Genomic DNA, 27423 nt, shown 5'->3' with positions numbered 1-27423 from the left:
ATGAATATTATTTATAACTGGCAATTGTACTTGGTCATTGTAAACAACACAGCTCATGTTTTAACAGTTTAAATAGCGTGTCAGATGCCCTCCTGAATGGTTTCGATCACGTGATCCGTTATGGCTACAACTGATCCGTTAATGCATGAATTCTGCGAAAAAAAGTATCGCAAATACAAATACATTTTGCCTGCGCTTATGAATAAGACTTTGCTCTAAAACAGTAAGCAAAGGTAATATTTAATCAAATTGAAGTAAAATAAGTCTCAAAACAAGTATTGCTTCTCACCAGAACAACTTTATTACGCTACTGATCCGGTAATGGTAACTTGATAGTCGTACTGCTTACGCCCGTGGACATGTCTGGTAAACAAATAACCATATATATCATCGTAGAGTTGTGTATATTGACTAAAGCCTAACATGACTATCTTTTAACTCCTTCATTGCTCGGTATAAATATGTTTAATGCAGTTTTAAAATAGACACATAAACTATTTCCCTGATATTTTTTAACCATACAGTTTTAGAAATTTATCAATTTTGAATATTCAGTTTTATAAGTGTTGTCGGTTGGATATTGACATCTCAGTGGCAGTTAACAACTCATCAACATTTTTTTTCTTTTTTAATAAAAAAAGCTCATCAACGTTATAGATAACTTTGAAATATGCATGTTTTCAAACAAATTGCTCATAGCATGTTTATTATATATATTTTTAATTAAGATAATAAAAAATAACATTTACAAGTGTATTTATGCATAATGCAAATTAATGATTTTCAAAGTACCTACAGAAAGTTATTTGTACATCGTAAGACGCCTAACACAAAACAAGATAATAAAAACAATATCAAGGGAAGTAGTTCAGGCTATGTATAAAATATATAATACAAGCGGATTTGCATAGAGCGCACAAGTGAAGGCAAAATGATGCTAGGTTTACGTATTGATGTACTTAACATGTACGCAAAATGAAAATCAATGCAAGTCACACTATTTACATGGGAGAGAACCCAACAAAGTATCACATGTAGTCTTTATGCAAGGTAGGTCTATTTAAGGTGATTTTCGTTCACATTTTTTGTACAAGCGCTTTATTTATATTAAGGTTAGATTATTGTTTTTAAACATTTATGTTACAATACCTTTAATAAATCTAACTTGCGTATATAAACATGATTTGAGGAAAATGTTTGTTCATGGTTTGTCATTATTCTTTTTATATCGCCGTAGGTGCATTGACATCACAGTGTCAGATAAAAATCATATAGACTCTAGATATAGAAGATTGAAAACGCGACTATACCGTAAATTTTTTTTTTAAATTTATGTAGACCTCTATTTGATTTATATGTTTAGATTTACTTTAGTTTATGCATATAAATACTTTTTTTAGTAAAAAAGTACAATGATTAACACAAGCTTTTAATTTACCGCAGAAAAAATAAACGTTATATTAAGGGACATAATTTATTCAATTAATAAGTGATACAATAAAGGCTTGTATTGTAAGTCAAGTGCGCACACGTGACAAAAGTGTTGCTAGGTTTACGCATTCATGAACAAACTTGTTAATTAGTTCATAATTGTACATCGATATAACAATGGAACGTACAATATAAGTGATATGTATACATGTGATGTACACAGTACATGTATTGCCTGCTATAGAATGTAACCAACGCCCACATGCCACATGCCCTTACAACATTAACAACATCTTTCTCTGGGTAAGGTTAAACATCCACAGCAAATAATGAACACCAATATTTAACACATGTTAAATGCAAATTAGTACATTCCAGCAAGCTCCAATATTCGCCAAAAGTAAAGCTATCATTAACATAATTACATAGTTATTAGCGGGATAAAATTCTTTACAATACTGAATTTGAACTTGTTGTGTTACTTCCGGAAATGGAGCTATTGCTCACATCTCTGATCACTATATAAGTATTAGTTTTTCAAACTGTCGAATAATTAAACAAAATTCAGAATCACTAAAATTACCAAGGAGTTTTTAAGACCATATAACCAAAATATGGATTGTATTGCTAACTTAAATTTTGCTTTCGACCACGATAGTTCGGATGGAATAATACGACCCATACATTTGTATATTAAAGTAACCTTAATCGGGTGCCTATTAAAGATAAATTTTTCCTTCGAGCGTTAGTGGCCACCATTATACTGGGTACTGGGTACGTCCCTTTGTCCGGCAAAATCGTATATGATTAATAGTTTGCGAGATAGAATGAGTTTACATATTAAAAATAACCTCGTCAAATTCAGCGTATGGACTCTAAAACATTGCATTTATTTAACTCCTAAATTAAGTAACTCTTAAAAAAAAATTGTATCTGCATAAACCGGTCAAGTGCCTTGTTTTTACATAGACGTATAAAACATAAACATTCCACCTGGTTTACGTCTACTTTTTAACCATACTGAGATATACTGTAACGAGGTAGAACCGTTTGGAAATTAATGATTCCATTTCATATGGTATGTTAAGAGGTATTTGGTTATAAAGACATTGACACCTCTTTTGAAAGTGTCAGTAAATTATAAATACATTTATGGTGAAAAATGTTAAAAGAAAACTTAGTGGCGACTGTTGGCGTAAGCTATCTAAATGTAAGGTTTATACCAGTTTTGTTATTTTTATTTATGCATAATAAAATAACAAAATCTGTAAAAGTAACAAAAATGGTTACACTATTTTTATGATAAACTGCAAGCAAATTATTATTATATATAAAAACACGGAGCCTTTACTTTCACAGAATATCGTATATATATTTCAAAGGAAGTAAATGTCATTTAAACATGACACAAGGGACTGAACCCAACTAAATTAACAAGTTGATGAACAATAATAAAACATTTAGTAAACAAATGTGTCGATTATTCATATGGACGATGAATATTACCCACAGAAATGTTGAGAATTGCTAAAAACGGTATGATAGCACGTGGGGCATTGCTGATATAAGTGTTCAGACCAACCATGTTCTTAAAAAAAAAGTTAAATTATATTTATATTTTACATACTGTTCATAAAATTACATATTTTATCATAAATTATATTATATTTTTATGTTTAAATTCAGTAAGACTCGATTTCTTTCGCCATTTTATAACAAGAGAAAGACAATATGATTTTTTTTATTTATTTTTTTTATCAAAACCTACTTCGTAAATTCGCTAAATTTCACTTAAAGGATTTTGTGATTTAATTTCAAAATATAATCATGATAATGTTTCTTTAAAATGGCATTTAACTTATTTAATTTCCCACCCATCATTCTATGGAGATGTTTTGAAGCGTGTTCGCAAATTTTAATATCTTAAATCAAATGTTTATAATAAACTTTTCAATTAAATTAACTCATTTGTTATCAAAAGGATATGGTGCTGACGTTTTTATAAACACATGCTTGTTGGCTTTCGATTCACCATATCTTTCTTCTTTTAAAATTTGGAAATATTAATGGAATGACCATTTTGTATGTTTGATTCTAAAATATTCAATAAACACAGCATGTTTTTTTGGTAATTCGATTTTAAAGTACCGCCCTTTCAATTTTTGATTATTTTACAGTAGTATATTTGATTTTGTTACTGGTTACGTTATCCGATATGGCTACATGCAAAGGTCGTCGGCTTTATTAATATTTTCTCTGACGGGCGTTTCTTGTTTGATTTATGTTTCATCAGTCACATAAACAACCAAGCTATGTAATATGGATCGTTTACACCCATTATTGCTGCTTCTTCCTGTATTGCACGATGATGATCTAAAATATTAAGTATATGATGCTATATATTATTTAGTCTTTTTGTAAAAAGAAGGGATGTAGTTGACACTTGTTCGTAAATACATTTAATCGTTTCTCTAAAGTTTGTTACTCTGTTGCTCTGGTCTCCTTCCTACCATTGAGTAATTAATAGTAATTAAATTGAATGCGTTTTAATTCCAATTTATTATTAACTTATATGTATCATGAATATTGCTGGGCAAAGTGTTAGGTTTAGCGCTCTAAACCCGGCTTAAACCCAAATGCTTTGCATTGACTGTTCGAAAGCTGTGACCCCATTTTTATTATTCTATGTGTGTATGTTGTTTCGTATTATGCTGTTTCGTACTATTTAGGCAAATGGTCTCTTGCCTTAAATAGAGGACCGACAAATTGTATATTATAAGAATGCCATACTTCTCCAGCAGCTGGAGTTTCACTTATTTATATGCATTTTAATCACTTGATTATGTCGTTATCAAGATTACTTTGTACTCATTCCCACGAGTAACGAAAATTTCCCAAGGTTGACATCAATTTCTGTTTAAATTGCTCAATACCATTAAATAGCTTCTGGATATAATTGTGTCATATTATTTAATTTACTAAGATGCATATAAATCACTGCAAACATATGTATACACCGATTCCATGTAAGCTGTGCTCGGTGAAAACAAGTCTTTATACATGTGCGTTTATTGTCGTCCCAGATGAGCCTATTGAGTCAGCACGGGCTAATTAAGGACGACCAGTTCCGGCTTAACTGCATTTTCGTTAGAGATATCCTTGGCATTGAACGAAAAAAATACTATAAAAGCGGTACGTGTCAAAACTTTACGCACTTGCATTAAGTTCCTTTTTCCTAGAGCGAGGGTGATTTACTTTCACGGTGAACCTTTTTTAAGTTTTCCTTGCTCACATAAGTGCGACGCAATCATGTTGCAGTTATTATAAAAATGAAAAAAAATTGTGTCTAATAATTGATGAATCGTTTTAAGAATAATTATGAAAAATATATCAGTTCAATTTAACATTAACTTACTATGCACACAAGTGTGGAAGCATTTCGAAAAGTATAGCTGTACGCAACAGTTTGTAGATTTACTGAAAGTTAGTAAATGTTGGTGTGGTCTTTGTGATATGGAGAGAGGGGGGAAACGGAGAACCCGAAAACCCACCTGTCCGGTAGGGTGACCTACAAAACTCACATGTACCAGGAAAAAGGATCGACTTCGCTTCGCCCATGTGGATCGAACCCGGTTCGCCCATGTAGATCGAACCCGGTTCGCTCATGAGAGAAGCGCGGTCACAAACCCCTGCGCTTAACGAAATACAGCTCTATAACTGATAATAGACGTGAACATGGTTTTATACCCACGCATTCACGACTTCTATATAATGAGTGTCTAAAAATCGCCTTTAATTGTCATGGTCGTAGAACTAAATGTAACAATCGTTGTGAACGATCAAAAAATAGAACTGACAACTTTTAGATACGGAATTAAAAGTAGAGAGAAGTGATTACCTCCCCTATTTTTTGTTTTTACCCAATGTTAAGTCAAAATGTTTTATTATGTTTAAAACAATCAATAACCTTTTAAAACATTTCTAAATGGTATAAAATATGTAAGTATACCTTAATTAAAGATAAATACATTATGTATTCATAATTGCTAACCTTAATCCAAGATAATATAGAACATATATATGAAAATTATTCAGTTTTTGTCTGACACTTTCAGAAGTGTTATTAATTTTATAACTAAGTAGTAAATAATGGCAAAGACAAAATACATTTATTTACTATATACCTGTATAATGCTTTTAACAAAATACCGGTTGTATCAATCGTTGAAAGAAAAAATCCCGTATTACGCTACTCGCTGTTTCCAATTCCGTGTTACCATACTAGCCGGACTACTTTCTTCGATCCATTTAATGACGTCACATTACGCGCACCGAAAATAGGAAACCCCAAATTACGCAATATATTACGTAGTACATCATGTGACGTCATTTCTGTGACGAAATACAATAGTTTTATTTAATCTCTCCGGAATTTAAGGACAGTCGGACGTGGTGTTTTTAACAGTAAACTATTTGTTTTAAACGAACGAATGCAGAACGTTTTTTTCAGAGTGTGTGTTTATCATGCATCAATATAAATTTCGATAGGAATACAATAAGATAGTGTGGTTTAAAATAAGTTTCGATAAAGACATGGAAGAATAGAAGTGGAAGTGCATATCGTTTCAACGCTTTTGTTATAAACATCGAATCAAAATTGTCAACTTAATTGTTATAAACATTGGATTAACGATGTCATTAAGGAAAGCGTGTCGGAATCCTGTGTTTTTCCGGTTCAAATGTTTACACGGTAATTTATCCATACGCGTCTTAAATAAACTATGGCGTACCATTTATGTCATTGTTTTGTCAGTTTGTTAAAGCAAAAATACAATTCTTAACTGTTTCGTTAGTTGTGTATATAATAAAAGGAATATTACGCTATTCAATTGTTCCAAGACTATGTATTCAGTCTCGTGGCTTGTGTTATTTCGCATCACACTCGAGGCCCCGCCTCTCGTATGATACGTCATTACACAAGCCACTCGTCTGAATACAAACTCTTGGAACAATTGACTAGCGTAATATTCCGTATTTATCACCAACTAAAGACACATGTCCATTAGTATCCTCATAGTGGAGGATGAGATTCATGTACTTTTTCATTGTCCTTTATATGTGAATATCAGGAAAAATATAATGGACATTTTAATTGAAACTCCAAATTGTCACATTATGTCAGATACTGAGAAACTTAAATACATATTTACAGATGAAAGGTTGCTTTATATATCAGCCAAATCCTGCTTTTGTATTCTCAAAGAAAGAAGGAATATTTCATATTCAAAATGAATTGTATATACTTAAGTTTTATGCTGTACATTTGTAAAATAGTTTATAGACTAGTCTAGGTTTTAAAAAACAAATGGTATTTTAAATTTGTATGAACAATATTGACAAGTGTAAATAAAACCACATAGTCTTAGCTACAATAACTTATTCAAATAGAAGTAGATTTAACGATGTGGAATTCATTTGTTAGTCAATAATTGTTAATGTATATAAGTATGTAATTATATAGTCTCTTATAAATCATATTATGATTGGTCGCATACATGTAACTGTGCTTTTAAATGTATTTTAATTGTATATGTATTGCGAATGAGACTCTTATAAAACATTGAATTGTATTGTCCGTGAATATTTCTTTTGCAAGGGAAACAGTATCATGAGAGTAATTCTTAAAATTGTCGATTTGTATATACGATACATGTAAAAATCAAACGAACCTATTTATTAACGATTTGATGAACGATTTATAGAAGTATGGCGTGTCAAACGTTTATTAATTCAATGTTTCCATATTTGTATATATATGTTCCATATTTCCATTTTAGTTTGGTATTGATGTAAATATATACTGTAAATTTTCAAAATAAAACATATGAGACCCTTTTTGTTTACTGAAAGCCATGTCCAAGGAAAGGGGCACTTCCCGCTATTCAGTCATACAGATTTGAAACGAAGGATTTCATTTAACGGAATCACAATCATCCTTTTGGAATGTAACCTCGGAGGTGAAGGTTTTTACGGGAAACTTAACAGATACAATTAAATGAATAGTAAAGTTATTAACAATTTTTGGACGATTTTAACCTATCTTATTGCGGTATATGGTTTAGTAAACGTTACGAGAATCGATGTGAATTTGTGCGATCAGTTTATCAGTAGTTGGTAGAATTTCGTAAACAAAAGCGTTATCATGTGAGCGCCTTCAAGATGGAGAAAATAGGGCGGAAGCCAAATAGACCCAGGTATAAGGTCGAGGCCGAATAAGCCTGCTACTGGGATAATGGATACCTAAAGTAAAAAAATAGAACTCATCGTGACGGTTCACTCGTGAAGAAGACACATAGACGCGCTTTACGCTTGAAGTAGCCATATCCGCTTTTTAGTCATACTCGTAAAAAATATTTCCCATGATGCAAATTATATGATATATATGTGTGTACAATAATTATTTATGTTTGTTGTAAAAGTAACATATATATATATATATATATATATATATATATATATATATATATATATATATATATATATATGTTACTTTTACAACAAACATAAATAATTATTGTACACACATGTGAAAGTTTAGAACACACACATATTTTTAAAATATACAGCACAAATATCAGAATTATACCATATATATCAAAATATTGCATACTTATATGAACTTTTAGAACAAATATTTGAAAATATCGAACACATATATGAAATTATACAACATATATTGGTTATGCAATACATAAATAGGATTTTACCATATATATATATATATATATATGAGTTTATACAACATATATGTTCAACTTTACCCCACCAAAATGGAAATATAGAATATTATCAATATATTTATTGAAATATACCATATAAGTATGGAAACATTGAATTTTGCAACATTCGACACGCCATATAGAAGAGGCATCCGATTTGCGTCTGTAAAATTTCAGACAATCTTCCAAACGACATGTCTTTTGAATTTTCTTTACGTCAATCTTACCGTCTAAAAGACTGTAAACCGAACCCATGTGTGTGTATTATCTGGAATATCAGACAGAAGGCGTGCCATACGAGAAGTGTATATGAAGACAAATCTATTTACTCAGTTTTCCTCTAATCAAGTTACATTTCATTGGCAAAGTGTTCATTTTACTTTTAAAAAACAATCAAATTAAATCCAAGGATCTAAGTATCCCCCATTCTCATAGTATCGGCCCGCTACAGTGTATCGCGACTTTAACGAAAATACTTCAAACAGTGAAGTGAAGTAAATGTTTTTTTACTACGTTTAGAACTTTTAAGGTGCAATTGCACTTTACCGGGACGTAAATAAGAATGAAAAAGCGTACAATTGTATCGTTGCTAAGCGCGCAACACCTAACACCTAGCGTAACATCTAATAATCCTTTTTTTTACTATATATTTCCTTAAAAAAGTGTTGGGGGCTACCACCCCAAACGCCCGCTTTGTCGATAGTGGTAAAAAACTGCGTACGGTAAAGTGCAATCTAGCCAGAAATTTTAATTTATTTGCATTATATCGATGACTATAACGACGATCATGCTCATTATTTCCGTTATTAAAAGGAATGTAGGACAGGGGCAATTGCACTTTACCGGTACTTAAACAAAAATGAGAAATCGTATAATTTTATCGTTGCTTAGCGCGCAACACCTAACACCTAACACCTAGCGTAACACCTAATAATCCTTTTTATCCTATATATTTCCTTAGTATCGGGGGCTACCGCCCTCAAACCCCCGCTTTGTCGATGTTGGTCAACAACCGCGTACCGGTAAAGTTCAATCTAACCTTATAAACAACAACAGCACACGATGGATTCGACGATTAGCGGAAAGTGTTGAATAATTTTAATAAGAGGAAAGTAGTTCACGGTTAGCAGTGTTCCTAGTTTCTCACACCGGCCTCCTAATTATACGACCATGGGTCGATGAAGGGTACCCTGTCTTTCCAGTAATTTCCCTTGTTTACTGGAAAATGGGCGGGGCCGGGGTCTGCTGCGTTTCCTTCCTGTTCTCTATATACTATGTAGGGGTCTATTTTTTATTACTTAGCCACTATATTAGCTTTATGGATAGAATTTCAAACTCCTCTGTTAATTTACAGGCAATGTGCTCCGGCCAAAAAGGGGCGTAATAACCATGGCCAGAGCAAAAAACTCACACACAAAAAACATTTACAGTTTACAGTTAATACAATGTTATGGAGTGGGTTAGGAAACTCTTTATCGATGCTAGTATAAATTCCTTTTTCGTATTCCTCGTGTTCAGAAACAAAGCCTTTGCATGCCGGTTAAATACCTGGATCTATCCATCGAGTATGTGTCCAAACGAACGCGCTCGCACTCCTCTAATCACAAGCATGAGGCATGCATACTTGAATTTTCATGTAGTAACGTTACTTCTTACACAACTCCGGAATATAGGCAAAGAAGGAGAGGTTTTGTGTTTAATTCTACAATAAATCACAGATAAGGCGCATTCGCGTACAAACTTTCACGTGCCGCATGTAAACAAGTTGTATAATATGGATTTCTAGCAGCGTATACCCTATATAAGGTAACCTGCAAACTGTTTAATGTAAAAATACTACAGACCTCCTTCATTTTGTCTATTTGTTTGAAAAACAATATCATAGATCACAATACTGCATCAACATTATTTAAACATGTACTTACACGAAGCGTGGCTTGGGGTTTAGGGATCAGCGGAAATGAAGGAAAATATGTTAATATAAGACAAAAAAAAAGATTGAGTTACTTGTAACCGACAGGCCCTATTTTTGACCCCTTGAACAAAATCTTTTATTGACCCTCCAGAAAACGCACCTATAAGGTTTAAGGTAAAAAGACATGCGAATTTTGCATAAATCAATCCAATGGCTGTTTAATTTACTTACTCTTTTGTATTAATTCACAGAGGAAATTTTAATAAATAACATTTAAAGCGAATATTCCTAAAACATTCTTTTCAAACTCACTATGGATTTTTTTTGCCACTAACCAATTTTTTATGTATGTATGTTTTGGCTTCGTCGACAGCATATCCATTAATGAATTAAAGCCCAGGATAGCTGCTTGATAGCATACGCTTCCCAGGCTTTACTCAATTTGTCAAAGCAATCAAGGGTTGCAATTCAAACTGTAGAAGCGGCGCACAACCACTCAAAAATGGTAATATTCTGGTGAAGTTTGAAGACCATAGGTATTAGTAATTGATAGACAACGCTGTCCACAAACTTCTTAGGTGTCAATAGAGGGAAATTTAAAATAAATATTTGTGTTGCACGTTAAAGTTATACCTCAGGAGTGAAGGCCTTATGGCTCGTGTACAGAGAAGGACGTAGAGTTTTGGTTTGCGCGTGTGATACACATCCTCTACAGTCAGGTGTTGTTCAAGCATCTCCCCCTTAAAGTCACGCAGGGACATGATGAACTATGTTGGCCTCCCATCATCGGGTAAAAACAACGACAACGCCGTCTCTCTACACTTTTGGAGGGTATAACACTTTGGAACAGACACGTGCCGTGTCCCACCACCATTGATTAGGCGCACTTGCTTGTATAGCTGGGTGCTCCTTTCGTTGCGGCTCGTTTGTTAAACAGCTTCGTTTTTTATCGTTATTTTTAAGGCTGACCTTAAATTTGGCATTCAACCATTCAATTCATTTGATTCAATACGAAATAAGCGCTCGGTATTTATTTCGAGTGCTTTTTGTTAAAGTTTACATAGTATAAGGTATTTAAACAAATACAGCTCAAATGTCAAGGTCAGGGCCATGCACAGTCAACACGTCTCTAAATAATTTGTTCATTTTGTTGACTCACCCTCTCTTCTGGGCGGCATGACAGATGTCGCTTTGGAAAGAGAAACAAAACACGAGAAAATATATTGGAACACGGTTCAGTTTATATACAAGTAAACACTTCAAATCAAAGAATTAAATACGCAAACAAATTCATAACAGGCTTCCAGAATTTGGAACAACTTGCTGACAAAACTTCTTCGATTTTTACGAATAGCCTCAATCAAATCTAACATTAATCATTTTCAGCATAAATAAAGATATTTGCCGACTCGGTTTAATTGAGTCTGTTCCTGACAAGAAGTGGAACATACAATAAATACTCACACCCGCTAGCACTGGCTTAAGCGGTATTAAATTTAAACACAACGAGTGCTGAAACCCATGATCTCGAAGCGTCAGAATATTAATAACAACACTATGGATATAGAACAAGGCGACGTTTTATGGCCGCCACAAAAAAACAAACTTTAAGGGTTAATATATTATATCTTCTGCATAAATTTGATCCCCGAGAGCAAAAGTACATCCCAAATAAAAATAATTGCAGGTCTCGATATTTGTATATTTTTTGTGTAGGCTTAAAGGAAAAAGATTTATTCTTTGGTTAGATTTTGTAAAATCAGGTATTTTCTGATCAGAAACGTTCCTTAAAATTTGAAAATGATGTTTCAAAAACTCACAACAGTTGGGGCATTATGTGCTGGCGTTGTTGTAGGATACTTTGTAAACCATTGTCTAAGATGATGGCTTGTCTCCTTGGTGCCTCACAATATGATCTGAAGAAGGGCTAACATTTATGTGACAGGCTAGTATGGAAGGCAACTCTATGCAAACTTGATAAGTATCACAAGGGGAAGTAACCAATGAGGTCAAGTTTACCACCCGGTAGTCGGTTATTCCCCTTTGTTGTCTTTTAAGTTCAGTATGTCAATTAGAAGATTATAAACCAATAGTGTGGAATTTTCTGTAGGACGCCTTAAAACTATGTTTCGAATTCGAACTATATATTTAACCTTCAGAAGTGGCCCAATTTACTTTTGAAACTGTTTTATAGCCAGATGCATCCATAACTCCAAGGTTTAAACTGACATTCACTCTACATAGATATGGTGTTTATAAAATTTCCCATTCCCACATAAGTCTATTAATCATATCTTATAGTTGTTTTTTGATTCAATGCTAGTCTAGGCTTCATCAGATAATGAATTCACAAGCTTGAATAGGATGGGTCAGGGATTTCTGGCAAGTAAGAGTATAGGCCCAAATAAGTATCAAGGCTAGAATGAACTTTAATCTTGCAAAAGAACTATGAGGTAATGGGCTAACCAAAAAAAAAACACATATGAAAACTTTCAGCAAAACATTAAGATGTTGTTTCTTTGAATTGCTTATACGACGTTGCATTATGAATTAATTAAAAGGAGAGGGCGGATGGTTCCACGCCCCCTTGACACCAATGACGGGGATAAATGGGCTGTAATACAGCCGATATCACCAAAAATATAAATAATTGCAGACTCGTTTTCTTTGAGTCTGTTAATGAGTAACAGCGGAGTATGCGACATTTATCAGGCCGTAAGCATAGTGTTAAGCCATGTCATTATTCGGTCTTACAGTACAGTTTGATTTATACATTTTTTTATATATATTGTTTTTTTAAAAGGCATAAATAAAATAATTCCAAGAGTGTGTTTTAAATTATATGGAAGCAAATACGTGTATTAAGCTAAATAATCTATTAACTTAATAATCAACAGTTACCAGGGTTTAGGTCTGGTTCCTAGAGGTCACCAGAGAATAGGCCATCAACGCTACTCGGTCCCCGTATGCCGGCAAGTACCTTTTCAGGTGGTCATCGGTCATGACCACCACCGCTTCACAGTCAATTTCTAGTGAAAAAGTTTATAAAAGTAATCTCGATCATTTGCTTGCTGGTTTTAACATTTAAGGCATCAAAGTAGACTTTTTACTATTAACTCGAGTGGATACTAAAGCGATGCGATGAACTTTTAGTTTACACCTATTGGAAGATTCAAAAATAGAAATATAACGGACACATATATAAGGAGAGATTTTCGAAAGAAGCTATATTTTCTACGATTTTAAACCAAAGGCTTTTGGGACCACCAGGCTTTTACAATAGCTAAACATGAGATAATGGTAAAAAGTTATGGGAGTTTAATGGCGTGAGATACGTTATAACGTCTCTCCAGGGAGCGTTCATAATCAAAGCGCCGTAGGCGCTGAAGGCCTGGGGCTAGATTTAGTGTGCTTGGGAAGAAGTTTAGTTCTTAAAAAAAATATAGTTCGACTATGTATATATGTCAATATATTTATACATAGTCAAACTATCTTTTTTTAAGAAGACGTTTTGTCGCAAGTTTTTTTTATTGATTTAGTATGTGTATGCATTATTATAAACAGGTTTATAAAAGTCAAGGCTGCAGCTGCATTTTTCAAAAAGTCACAATGAATAGTCGATCATTAAGTCATGGCAATCTTACATAGGCGGTGAAGATATGTGGCTGGAAACGAGATTATGACCCATCTGGGTCTGTCACTTTTTGTGTGTCATAAATGCTGAATGCCCGTTTTGGATGAAATGACGTCCTTATTCAACCAGTATCGGTACATGTTATGCTGATCAGTTTGTGTTGATAATATCTCCATTGATCGCGTATCTGGATGAACATAATTAATTCCAAAGTACGGAATTAATTGTACTTATATTAATCCGTAAATACTCATAGTTGCCATGGGAACAAAACATGTTCTTTTTTCATATTTATTACTATTTTAAAGAATTTAAGCCAAAAAAAGCACAGAAAATCAACAAAATATGTTCTGGACAGATATGGAACATCATTAACATGTTTATTATATACATAAATATATGCACATTTTCTGGTAAAAGGTGTGTATTCAGAAATTGACAATTTTGTACAGCTATGAACTTAAAACTAAAACGAATAACTCCTCATGATACAATTTGTGTTGTGTGTCTGTACTGCAAGACATTATTTAGTTTATTTAGCAATTCAGTTTTGTTCCATGATTGATAAAATTAAGTAGACAAAATACATTAAGTTAACAGTTGCTATGGAAACAGTAATTTGTGGATTGCATATACATGCTGTTTGTGATCAACAATGTATTTGAAGTTAATATATTATTAATCTTCGCATAAGTGTCAAACCAAATTCACTAGTGCATTTCATACGTAGAGATTCAAAAACATGATTTTCAACTAAAACAAAATTAAAGCAACAAGCACTACATATTTAATGGCACACGTCACTAATTAACTCACTATAGATTGAACTTTAAACACCAAAATATTCATTTACATGTAAAAATAAATCAAATACAAGCATAAAATGAACACATACGTTAACATCACATATCTTGATGTTTAAATGAACTACACCAGTATTAGTGATATTATTATAAGGCCACAATATTAACAGGCATACAATACAATGTATTTCTTATCGTGTAAAGAATATTTTATAGTTAGATCACTATGAATGAGTTGTTTATCATTAATCAAATAAATGTGTCCACACGACACGGATGCCCCCAACTGTAACTTTGTCACTACATAAAAGCATAAGTGTGTAAATGTTTTTGAGATATACATCGCCTTTATTTTATTTAACTATTAGTTTGCTACATAACAGGTGTTCAATATTTAAATTTTGTTTGTTACATATGTCATCTGCTGCAGTTTGTAGATGTTTTTTTCCTGCTAATTCTTTGCATGCATGTTCGAACTTGGCCTAGAGACCATCTAGATAAAACTGTAAACAAGTTTGGTGAAGATCAGATAAAAACTACTTGAATTAGAGAGCGGACACCAAGCTGAATGTTTAAAACGCACTAAGTGACACAGTGAACAAGTTTTTTTGCCCGGCATGCCCCATGTTCACACTTGGCGTAGACATAATGTTGATACAACTTCTGACAAAGTTTGGAAAAGATCGGATGAAAACTACTTGAATTAGAGAGCGGACACCATGCTGAATGTTTGAAACGCACTAAGTTACCCTATGACATAGTTTTTGGCCCGGCATGACCCATCTTCATCTTGACCTAGACCTTATCCGGATGCAACTTCTGACCAAGTTTGAAGATCGGATTAGAACTACTTGAATTAGAGAGTGAACACGAAAAGTGTTACGGAGGACAGACAGACTGACAGACGGACAGTGCGAAAACTATATGCCGCCCGTTGGGGGCATACAATATATGTTCATGTATCTGACATGGTGTGCAGAAACAACAAAAATGTAAAAAAAATATTCCCTTCTCATACTTAATGTATTACCTATGGATGACAGACTGATTGAAAAAACAACACAAGATACACATTGTTGATATTTTGTACTCAAATTCATGCACATCAATAAAAAAGGTATGGTATTTATTCTTTGAAAAAAATCAGTAAACTTGGTAAGCTCAGGTTGCATCAGGATTCGCCAAATTCACTTGTAAAGATCTGCAATAATTAAAATAAAAATGACTGATTAGAAACCTTAAACAAACACATAAAAATACATATCACAAGAAGGTACCATAGGCTTTTCAACAATTTATTGAAATTGAAAACCATGTCATGTTTTAGTTTTACCTTAATGCTTTTTGAACTTACTCTATGTGAAAATAACACAAGAAATATTATTAAAATTATATAATCAAGACGAAAAAAAGATTATTGCTTGGTACATTATACAATCTGAACCCTCAAGATATGCATAGTGAATAGTATATTGTCAATGTTTAATATTAAAAAATAGAATCCATACTTAACACCATAAAGGTAAACCATCTGTGTTTGGAGAATAAAGCGCACCCCAGTTAACATTTGCACGGATTTCTTTTTAAATATTTCACTATTTTAAATTGGATAAAGTCGAAAGCCGGCTGATTCGTGAGAGTTTTCTATAGAAATCATGATTTTTTTAAACAAATCAGTATTTTTTCAGTAATGTGCAATGACTCGTTTGAACGGTTAGAAAATTGTCGGATCAGTGTTGGGACTTCTTATTACAAACGCGCGATTGCACTTTACTGAAAATTACTTATTTGTTGAAAAAATCATAATATCAATAGAACACTCTCGCGAATGAGCGAGCTCTCGACCTTATCCCATTACAAATGGTGAAATAATTTAAAAAGACATCCTTAAAAATGATATCTGGGTCGCGCCTTATTCTCCAAACACAGATCTTCAAGTCACATGGTATACACGAAGGTGCAGTGTAAACAATGTAAGGTGTAAATCATATTAAACCTGCTATTTAGCATCACATCATTTAGTGTTCGCACTCCACTTTTGCCCAATCTGTTTTTCATGAGGTGGATTTGGCACATCCATCTTTTAGCCCTATATCATGAAAGTTCATCATTGAAACTACCAGGTAGTAGGTTCCGCCCCTGAATAAATGAAATATAGCAAAATATTTATGTATGATTGTGTTATAGTTGAAAATAATATATGACAATGAAAACAAAGGAATGCTGAAGTATTGAATCTCAATACAATCTTTATGATATTCCGATAGTCCAGAAACATATTTACTGAGAACATTTAATCAGTTTTCTTAAGCTGCAACCTCTTGGTCATGTCTGACAATTCATTGAAAATATGAAGTTTCAAAGCATGACCACATATTTGTGTAGTTGGTCGTGCTTTATGAGAAAGAAATTTTTTCTTTTTACTTTCTTTATTTGTTGTTATGAATCTTAGATCGTCATTGCTTTCATGTTAAACTTGATCATGAACACAACCATTAATATTGACATCCAAAACTATAAATTTTGACAAAATAGAAACATTTAAATATGTACCAATAAAAATAATCAAATATACATTGTAATTTAACACATTCCTGACAAATGCATTAATGCGATCATTTCGCATGGAATTGTCATCGCTAACCTGTCATTGTGGGATTGCACAAAGATTTGCAACATAAATTTGATATTACTTTTTAACACAACCTTGCTCAGTTCACAGTCTGTTAAATGTAATACATTAATTTTAAGGACGTAAAATGAAAGTAGAATACGTCTTAGGGATTATATGCCCGTAAATTGTTCAACGAAATGTTAATATTGTCATTATAGAAAAGTTCAACAAGAAATGATAAATTGAGAAGTGTTTAAGATTTTGACAACTACCTAAGCAAACAGACACATAAACAGCGTCTAAAATCGTCGTTATGACCGCAAAAACGGCTCATACAAACATCATCATTGGTGTAATAGATTCATTTAACATGAAATTCCATCCTTTATGACCAACTTTGATTTTCTTTTAATGAGAAAAACAAATGAAAAACTTATTTTAATTTACCTATGAAAATTGTCACTGTCGACTGTGCCCTACTGTATTCATTGTTATTAAAGCTGAGGCTAATTTAAACCATGTAAAAATCAAGAGAAAATACGGAAAATTAAAGTTCCACTGACTTATTTTTATTGGTTTAGATTATAGTTCAAAGTTAATGGCAAACAAGTTGTTTTTGTTTTGACAAAGTCCGCGAAACGATAGTTAGAGACCGTCAAGTGAGTAACTTATTCTCGCATGAATATGTAAACAGTAAAAACTATGTCGTAGCCAATGCTTAACAATTTTGATTCAATAATATTTTTTACATGTATTAAAGTTCAAAGTAAAACTATTATTAATGGCAAACAAGTTGCTCTTGTTTTGACAAACTCCGCGAAACAGTAGTTAGAGACCGTACAGTGAGGAACTTATTCTCGCATTAATATGTAAACAATAAAGACTATGTCGTAGCCAATGCTTAACAATTTTGATTCAATAATATTTTTTTACACTTTGTATGACACTGTCATGTTATATAGTGATGTTCTGTATTTACAAGCCGGGTTATTGAGATCTGCAAAGATACTTTTATTGCGCACGCACTTATTATAAGTGGTAAATCGGAGTTATACAAATTTGGTTTTGGCAGTCAGCTTGTCTCAGAAATCGGTATCAGTACTATGGCCTAGGGGCTTCGCCCCAGGCCAAAAATGAGTGCGATTACGAGACTTTGAACATTGTTCTTGTACTGGCTAAATTCGCCCAAAAATTTATTTATGAAGCTTGACCTAGACTATCCTTCAGTTGTTGATTTTTGTTCCATTGTTTGTTTGTGTTTTTTGGTGTGTGTTTTTTTTTGTATTTTTTAAACGGGATTTGTTTAAAGCATTGCAGATGTGGATTCCTTTTAATATGGTTAAATACTAGTTTAAGTAAATCAATTTAAATATCCAGAAAAATAGCAACTTAACCAAACGAACAACCAAATTCAGACGACTACACCCTGACACCATTTAGGTTATTCTAAATTCATAAGATACGATGGTCCTTGATGAATGAGTAAAACCGATAAGATTTACTTACATATAAATTCATCTTTGCAATAAATGAATTTAACAAACGTCTTGTGTATTCTACATTAGAATAAATGATATAATATTGCAATAGTAGGCCATAACAAGTATTTGATTATAATTCGTCTTTTCTTGAAATGGATCATGAACACCTTGACTTAGAAAGATGACTGTGTCGTAAAAACTGTAATTGGACCACGTACCTTATCATTTTGCGTTCTCTGTACTACGGCTGGACGAACTTTCCTCAATGAAAGAAATTCGTATGCCCATTGCTCGTTCAGTTCTGAAGATAAAGATACAGTCGGTGCGTTAACTGAAAGTTTCTGTTGTGTACTCGAAAACAAACAAATGTCTCCTCCGTGCGGCAAATAATGTAAGAGATTGTGTTGAGTTACAACTTTTAGTTCATTAAGCCCTTACCATTCATAAGAAGAATCTAAGTAAGAATGTTTTCAGAGATAACATGATGAAATAAATCATGAAAAACAAATACGTAAGTACAAAGGGAAACTTTTCTTCATGGGCCATCTGTAATGCAAAAGTAAAACAAGTATTCTGTAGGAGCTTTCTGAGCCAGTTATACATTATTTGCAAAAGAGGACATCGTCAACGGGGCATAATTGGTTAAAGTGCAATAACTGCATTTTTTAGGAGGGTTGAATTGTTTTTGCATATTTTGCAATTGTCCTTTGCATTTTCTTTCTCTTTACATTGAAATAAAACTAGATCTAGATAGTCTATTCGGAGGGGAAATAGGATATAATAATTCAACTGTGGTTATACTTTGTTTCTGTATTTCGGCAACCTTGAAATTTAGCAAATTTTCTTCCACCAGTTATTTCGCGAAATTTCTAACATACTTACCATGTTCGCTAGGTATTGCCTTGTCCTTACATGTCATTAGATTGCGCAGATTGTGTTTCCCCGAGTCCCAAAAAACACCAACAAAGAAGTCGGGTAAACACAAGTTCTGTTTTCCTGTCTCAATCAACAAAATTAACTCGGGAAAATAGAGTATCTGTTTTCTCGAGTCCAAAAAAATTTACTCCTGAAAACAGACGTATTTTGTGTTTTCCCGAGTAAATTGTTTTTTTTTGGAGAGGGTAAAACAGAACTTGTGTTTTCCCGACTTCTTTTTTAGCGGTGATGTCAGCTTAGTGCCACCGTAGATATTGGACTAATAAAAGCTCATATTACAGCTAGTTTCTGTAACAAATTTACAATCACGAGCACTCTTTGATATTGTGCAATGACCATGATAGAGTAACTATAGCACCACTACCTTGCTCATGGTGATATAATATGTTAGAATGCGGAAGACATTTTACCTATACTCACTTTATTATGCACTTTTAAAAATTTATATTCCATTCCAGAATAGCGGCTTAAAATTACTGCATGATGTTGTTTAATTTTAAAATGGTTACCATGTTTTCCAAAACGTTTTAATAATTGCGATGCAGCTAACTCTATAACATTTATGAATCATGAATGTATTGTTGTTGTATAAGTTTTATGATAACAATTTGTAAAATTAATTGAACGATTATTTGAAAATTGAACACAACAGAGAAAAGTATGTTTGTCTATGTAGGTACTAAATTATGGGATCTGGACATTGGTTTCCATGGCTACAGTACAGCTTAAACCTTGATATAATTTGTAAGCAATCATTGATAATTTTTGGGAAAAAAGTAGATGCTGACCATGTGATATATTGGTAATTTTTAAGACATTTTTTGCAATGTCATTAAATTACTAAAAAAAATGTAATTGTTAGTTAGGGTATCTTAATAGATTGTACTGCTAATTAATTTCGTGCCAATTCTCACGAGAATCCATATAGACACTTAGACTTCGAATCTGCATTAGGTATGGATATTTTTCTTTTATCAGTTTTTAAACAAAAACAATTATAGTTTTTGTTGTATAAAGAGAATTCTAATTATTTGAATTACTTATGGTGTTTCCAAGGTAACCAATAGAAATTGTATCATGTTGATGATATTTTCTTATTCTTTAGTAGTATTAATTATACCATATTATAAAAATATGTATTATTGATCTAATACAGCACTTGAAAATTTGTAAAACTTTTATTTACTGATTTTATTTACATGAAAATAAATGGAGAAATGTTTATTTTTGTTTTTCTTTTGGCATTTCGAAATGTGCCGATTTCGCCTTAAATTGAGAAATAGTGCAAACATCTTTCCACATATATGGAGGCTTCTGAAAATGTGAATAAATCAATGTCGTCCATGTACCCCATTTATACCAAAAATCTAAGAACAAACCACATATAATCATCGCTTATTTTATAAATTTGATTTATAAACTGTGAGTCACTTATATTTATTAATAATAATATACTAGCAATATATTTGTTTAAGTACAAATTTACATTTATTTGTGAAGAATGCTGATTGTGAACGCAAACAAAAAAATAACATGATATTAAAAGTTATTGTTCATGCGATTCATAAGAGATATATAATAAAAGAGGATACATACGATGCATGCAAGTGACAAACGCGATGTAAGGTTTTCGGATTGATGAACTCAAAACATGAAACATATATGTTTACATAAATCGTACATGTTTAATAAAACATATTAAAAATGAATGTCATTCAAACAAAATAAAAAAGGGTGAACCCAACTGATGAACAAATGGGCATTTGAGCCAGGTAGATCAATGTTAAGACGTATGCTGCAGTTTAAATGAAAATTATGTTGAACATATAATTTGATAAAACAATTGTATTTGGCTGGCTCTGGCTCTGAACTTGAACTTGTGGATAGAAAAAAAAAAATTGGTAAAATGTACTTTCATTTATTATTTAAACGCATTCGATAATACTGGCAATATGGTAAAAAAAGTGTTGAATTGTTTAGTTAATGCACCTTAAAACATTGAACGACTTTCCTTCAAATCCTTTTTTTAGAAGATGTTTCAATGCATGTTTTTGTACAAATCAGTTAAATGCCTTTTTTACAGTCGACGTATAAAATCGTTCCCCTAGTGTACATTTTGTAAACATACTGTGTAAAAAAACTAAAACCGTTTTGATTCTTAAGATTCCATTACAAAGTAATGATATATATCTATCATAAAAGTTGCCATATTTCGTTGTGTGACATTGTTATGTCAGTTAAAAAGTCTCTTTCATTTTTTTTTCTTTTTTATAAAATTTATTAATCACATATTTGGGGTGTATAACGCCCCAAGTATCCGCTAAAAAGAATTAAATGAATATGTACAGAACAAGGTGACTTTAGTAAATAGTTTAACATAAATAATGAATTAAGAAAAGGAATTATTTTATAATAATTAATTACACAGTCTTTCCACCGTCTTCACGTTTAATTTATAGATGTTTAAGTTGTTACAGTCTTTACACGTCTGCACGTTTGTAATAAAATAATTAGATATAACTTGAGAAATATAAATCAGTTTTAACAAATAGACAGTCACCAACCTAAATGAAGCGGATCTTAATTAGTTAATAATAAAGAGGTACTATTCAATTAATATAAATAATAACAATTCACACTTCCTTAAAAACCATCATGAACAATAAACAGAATAATTAAGTACATTACAAAGAAAAAGAAAAAGGTGTTCCCAGCGAACTATCCCAAGTCATGCCCGGGCACTTCCCGTGATGGTCCGCCAGGAACATATTAGACAGTCTACAGCTGCACCAGATGATGGAGCTGAAGCACGTGAGAGCCTTCGGTACCACTCCTCACCCGCCCCAGCCCCACCATCTAGCTAAGCCTGAAATAAGTGTGAAACACAAAAAGTGTACATTAATACATATTTTTGAAAAAACCATCTTTACTTAAGGAAAGATTAGTCAAGTATCCTATGTCCTACATGATTGAAAATGTGTTAATGGTATGTCGAAATACATAGTGATGAAAAATGAGTGATAATGAAATTCAATGAGTGAAATGGGATGCGCCCAATACTGGGTTACATAATATATGGAAAAATGATTGAAATGACTCATAGGAATACTGATGATAAAAGAGATGATACAAGAATACAATTAACAATATACAAGTAACAATTCACAACAACTTCTAAACACAAGATAACCACTGTCGCGTTGCCTCTCTGATCTAGGATGGCAACCCGAGTAACAGCCAATAACGGCCCCGCAGCCGCCATCCTGAAATCAGAGAGAAAACGCAAACAGCAGAACGAAAATGAAATATACAATATTAAATAATTGCATTTATAGAAATTTTACGTAATTTTTGTAATCAAAATCTGCATGGAATACTACTGTTTCATCAGTTGTATGGCATAATCCACCCCAATATAAATAAAAGAAATCATTTTTTAATCGATGAAAATCTAATGTAATTATGAATTTTTTTCTATTTATGAATTTAATAATTAAGTCTAAGGGAGATAATACTACTTTTTCATGTTTAACAGAATTCCTACATGTCCAAATAATATGTCTTGATTCTGACAAAAATACTAAATATACATATTTTAATTCAGTACTTCCAACATTTTTAACATAAAAAAACTGGAACCATTTAGGATCAATATTAATGTTTTCAATCGTAAGTATATCCATTAAATATAATACAGTTTTATTTAAAGGGGAGGTAAACAAACATTTTATAAATAAATGTTGGACAGTTTCATCACAACTACAAAAAGTACATTTCTTTTTCGCCTGGTTAAACTTGTTATCATATAAATATTTATTAACATATACAACAGAATGCGCTAATGTTAAGCAAGTATTTCTACACACAGGATCAACTTCAATGGAAAATATATTTCTAAATGTATTTTTAAAATCAATTGATGGAAATTCCTTATTACATTTTGGAATGTATTCATTATTTGGATTTATTAAAAATGCATATATTTCTTTTACAGACCACTGTTTAAAATTTTCAGTTTGAACATCCTTAATAAATTTACGAAATATTTTTAAACATCCAACATAAAAAGAAGGAATAAATTCACTGTGGGGTTCACTGTTACTATGTAATGAAGGATTAAATTTTCTAAGTTGCATACCTATCCAATACCTTGTAAAATATACCCAAGGAGAATTATAATCATTTAACAGTTTAAATAAGTGTGATAAATAAAATGCATTAATTCTTTGTTGAACATTAGGTACTCGAAGGCCACCTAAAGTGAAGTCTAAAAATAACGTTTTTCGAGCTATTGGTTCAAAAACACTGCCCCATATAAACTTAAAACAACTTTTTTGTATCATATTAATATAGTGACTCGGAATTATTTGACATTGAACAAAATACAGAACTTTTGATACTACATATGTATTTAAAACAGAACTTTTACCTTTAAAAGATTTACATTTATTAGACCACAAATTTAATGTATTTGAGAAATTAATATACGAGTCATTGAACATATCATCATCATTTAAATCATGGCCAAATTTATATCCAAGTAATTTAACAGTTTTCACCCATGATATGCCAAATGGATGGTCAGATCTGTTTTTCCATTTACCTAAAAAATTTCCGCAACTTTTATTATAATTTATTTTTTAACCTGAAACTTTTTGAAAATCAGAAACATGACGAAAAATGAAACATAGATTTGTCATCTGTTAATACCGATGTATTATCATCGGCATATAAAGACATTTTAACATGAAATTTATTTCCGGGTGTTTGTATACCATTTATATTATGATCATCTTGTATTATTTTAGCAAATGGTTCTAAACATATAACATATAGAAGAGGCGATAAAGAACAGCCTTGACGAACAGATCTAAATAAGGAAAATGGGTCAGAAATATGACCATTTACAATGACGCATGACTTGATATCTGTATATAGAACTTGAATCCATTTAATAAAAGTATCAGAAAACCCAAATGCAATAAGTGTAGTATATAAGTAAGACCATGAGACCCTATCGAATGACTTCTCCTGGTCTAGACAAATAAAACAAGCACTATTATTTTTTATCAACATAATATATAATATTTCTAATTAAATGAACATTATCAAATATAGAACGACCTGGAATTGAACAGGTTTGTGAAATGCCAATTATGGAGTCTAAAAGTCTCTTTCATTGTTGCCGAAAGATATAGCTTACTTGAGCTTATACCATATTGATTGCTTAATTAATATATTTATTTTATATACTTAGAACAATAAGTACAATATAATATTTAAGTACAAAATTACATTAATTGGTATAGAATGCTTATTATAACCGCAAGCAAATTAATAACATAATATAAAGGGACCTTATTAATGCGTGTCATAAAGGAAACAATAAAAGCGGATAAATATTTTTTTCGCAAAAGTGACACACATGCTGTTAGGTTTTCGCATTAATAAACATAAAAAATATGAACTTTTCATTTTAACATAAATCTTACGTGTTTAATAAAACATAGTAAAAGAATGCAATTCAAATAATGTGCAAGGGAGTAAACTCAACTGACGCACAAGTAGTCATTTAAGCTAGGTAGATATATTTAATAAAGAATGCTGCTGTTTAAATAAAAGTTTTGTAATACCTAGATTTTTTTCTTTTGTATTTGGCTGATACTGGCTTTGTTGTGCATTGAAAGTAAAATTAAAACCATTGATAATCAGTGTTTCTACAATATTTGCACTTGAACATCATTGTTATGGCAGGGAATATCCGCCAGTCCATGCATGATGTTAAATGACATTCTCATTTTAATTACTGTCATATGCTTTCTGATACATGGTAGTTTCATTTTGCCTATGTACATTTGCTATGCAAACATTTCATCTCCTTGTCACATATTGATAAGTTTATAATTACTTCATATATATCTTTACTTCGTGTGTAGTATTGACAACTGCAGTTAAACTTTTAGAATTTGTATTTATGCTAATTCTAACGGCGTTCTTTGTTTTACTATGTGCATTTGGCTATGTTGCTACTGAATTTAACAAGTTGTTATTATCTTTGTGGATCTATACTACTTTTTAAGTCGATTGCTAGTGCGTCTCTGATTAGGAATTAGTCTTCGGTTTTGCATACACCGCCATTATAAATAGTTCCCAATGTGAAACGGGAAACCAGTATTTAAAAACCTAATTCCAGCGCAAATTGCAGCGTAAATTACGATTGCCGGGAGATCACTCTAAACATCAAAATCAAAATCTCCGGTATCAACCGTGATGCATCGACTATCTCAATCTCTTGCACGACAGTCACATTACATTCCCCTTTGTGTTGAGCTCAGAACGGACTATTGTTATAAAAGCGTCTAATTCATGTCATGATCATTCCAAGCGTTCATTATTGAGGTTACAGTATACTAAACAATCTCTTGCACGACGGTTACATTGCATTAACTGCATTAAAAAAACACATTTCATACCATGATATCTTATATCAGTCTTAATTCATTATTATATAAAATTGATATGTTCTTTATGTTTAGAAACCAACATACATACACACGTCCTTACGTCACTCAATGAAAAAGTATGTTCAATTGTTTACATTTGTGAAGTGCAGGGAATGATTCCATCTGCGTAAATGGGCGATAAAATAGTTCCAAAGAGTTGCATTAAAACTCGCAAGTTTTTGCACGAATTATCGTACATTTAAAAGTCATATTTCTTAATTTAATACATGCGATCTTAAATATCCACTCAAATATACATTGAATGCGTTTGTTCGGTTTTACCTATTTGGTAGACAAAATGGCATGCTGAGCCTTACGCAGAGTTGTATGTGATAGCAAGGAACGACAATTCTGCGTGGAGATTGCGACTATCTCTGGAATCCTTCGTAAAAAGCGGTGATAGAGTAAAAAACTTACCCGTCTACATAATGCCTATTGTTTTGCTTGGAATGTTCAAAATCCCACTGAAAAAAATTATGCCTAGGTAAGTTCTACTTTTTGTGATTTATTTACGCTATAACAAGAACTTAAAAGCTTAACGTGTCTCCGTTGTAACATGTATCGCATGGGATTTGATTTTGTTTGACTTTTACATCGCGTCAGCAGTAGTTCATTTATCATGTTTATATTGCAATGTATGGCTCATTAGTGAAAGAGGAAGGCCCCAAGCCTTAACAACTAAATCAATTACTTGGGTAGGACGGTGGTCCAGGGATATAGCCTCGGGAAACGAAAGTTATTAGTTCGAGTCCCGTGAAGAGCGGGGTCAGCACTACCAACACCTTTTTGACGATGCGAACAGCATCGTCCAAGGTTTCATAACCATAGAAAAAATTCTCACAATGGCGACCTATGTAAAAGACCGAGCCCGTCCGATTGAGATAACTCGATTTTTAAGTTACTTCCAATTTGCATTCGCCACTGCGTAGGAGATTGCTCGTCATTGATTACATTCTCCTAGCAGAGTTGTCGTTCGTGTTTAAACATTCAACAATGGCCGCCCCTATGAGAGTCTCGAGTCAAAACTGTCTTACTGCATAAATTGGCTTGTTTCGCTATTTAGAAGCTGTCATTTATGATATATGAATTATTTATTAACTAAATCTCCGCTAATGACAACAAAGGATGGAATTCGAAGGATATATTCAATGTGAATGGATCACTTTCTATGGCTTCGCCCATGAGAGACTTGATTACACTCGTGTCAAAACTTTCTTACAGATTAAATCGGCTTGTTTCGCTATTTAGTAATGCAACAATTAATGGAATTCGAAGGATATATTCAATGTGAATGAAGCACTTTCTGGATCTCGACAGTTTGACAAGG

At 32.4% G+C, this 27423-nt stretch overlaps 1 long non-coding RNA gene across 1 annotated transcript in view; it reads left to right on the top strand.

Annotated features, from left to right (window-relative positions):
- Positions 1 to 911: 911 nt before the first annotated feature.
- Positions 912 to 27423, top strand: part of LOC127870283 (uncharacterized) — a 35131-nt gene continuing 8619 nt past the window's right edge. The window contains exon 1 of the long non-coding RNA XR_008044738.1: positions 912 to 1050. This is a non-coding gene — a long non-coding RNA (uncharacterized LOC127870283). The remainder of the gene's footprint in view (positions 1051 to 27423) is intronic.

This window comes from Dreissena polymorpha, chromosome 2 (assembly GCF_020536995.1).
Source record: "Dreissena polymorpha isolate Duluth1 chromosome 2, UMN_Dpol_1.0, whole genome shotgun sequence".
Classification (NCBI taxonomy): domain Eukaryota; kingdom Metazoa; phylum Mollusca; class Bivalvia; order Myida; family Dreissenidae; genus Dreissena; species Dreissena polymorpha.
Note: the sequence above shows the minus strand (reverse complement) of the source record. Positions and strands in the feature narration are given on the sequence as shown.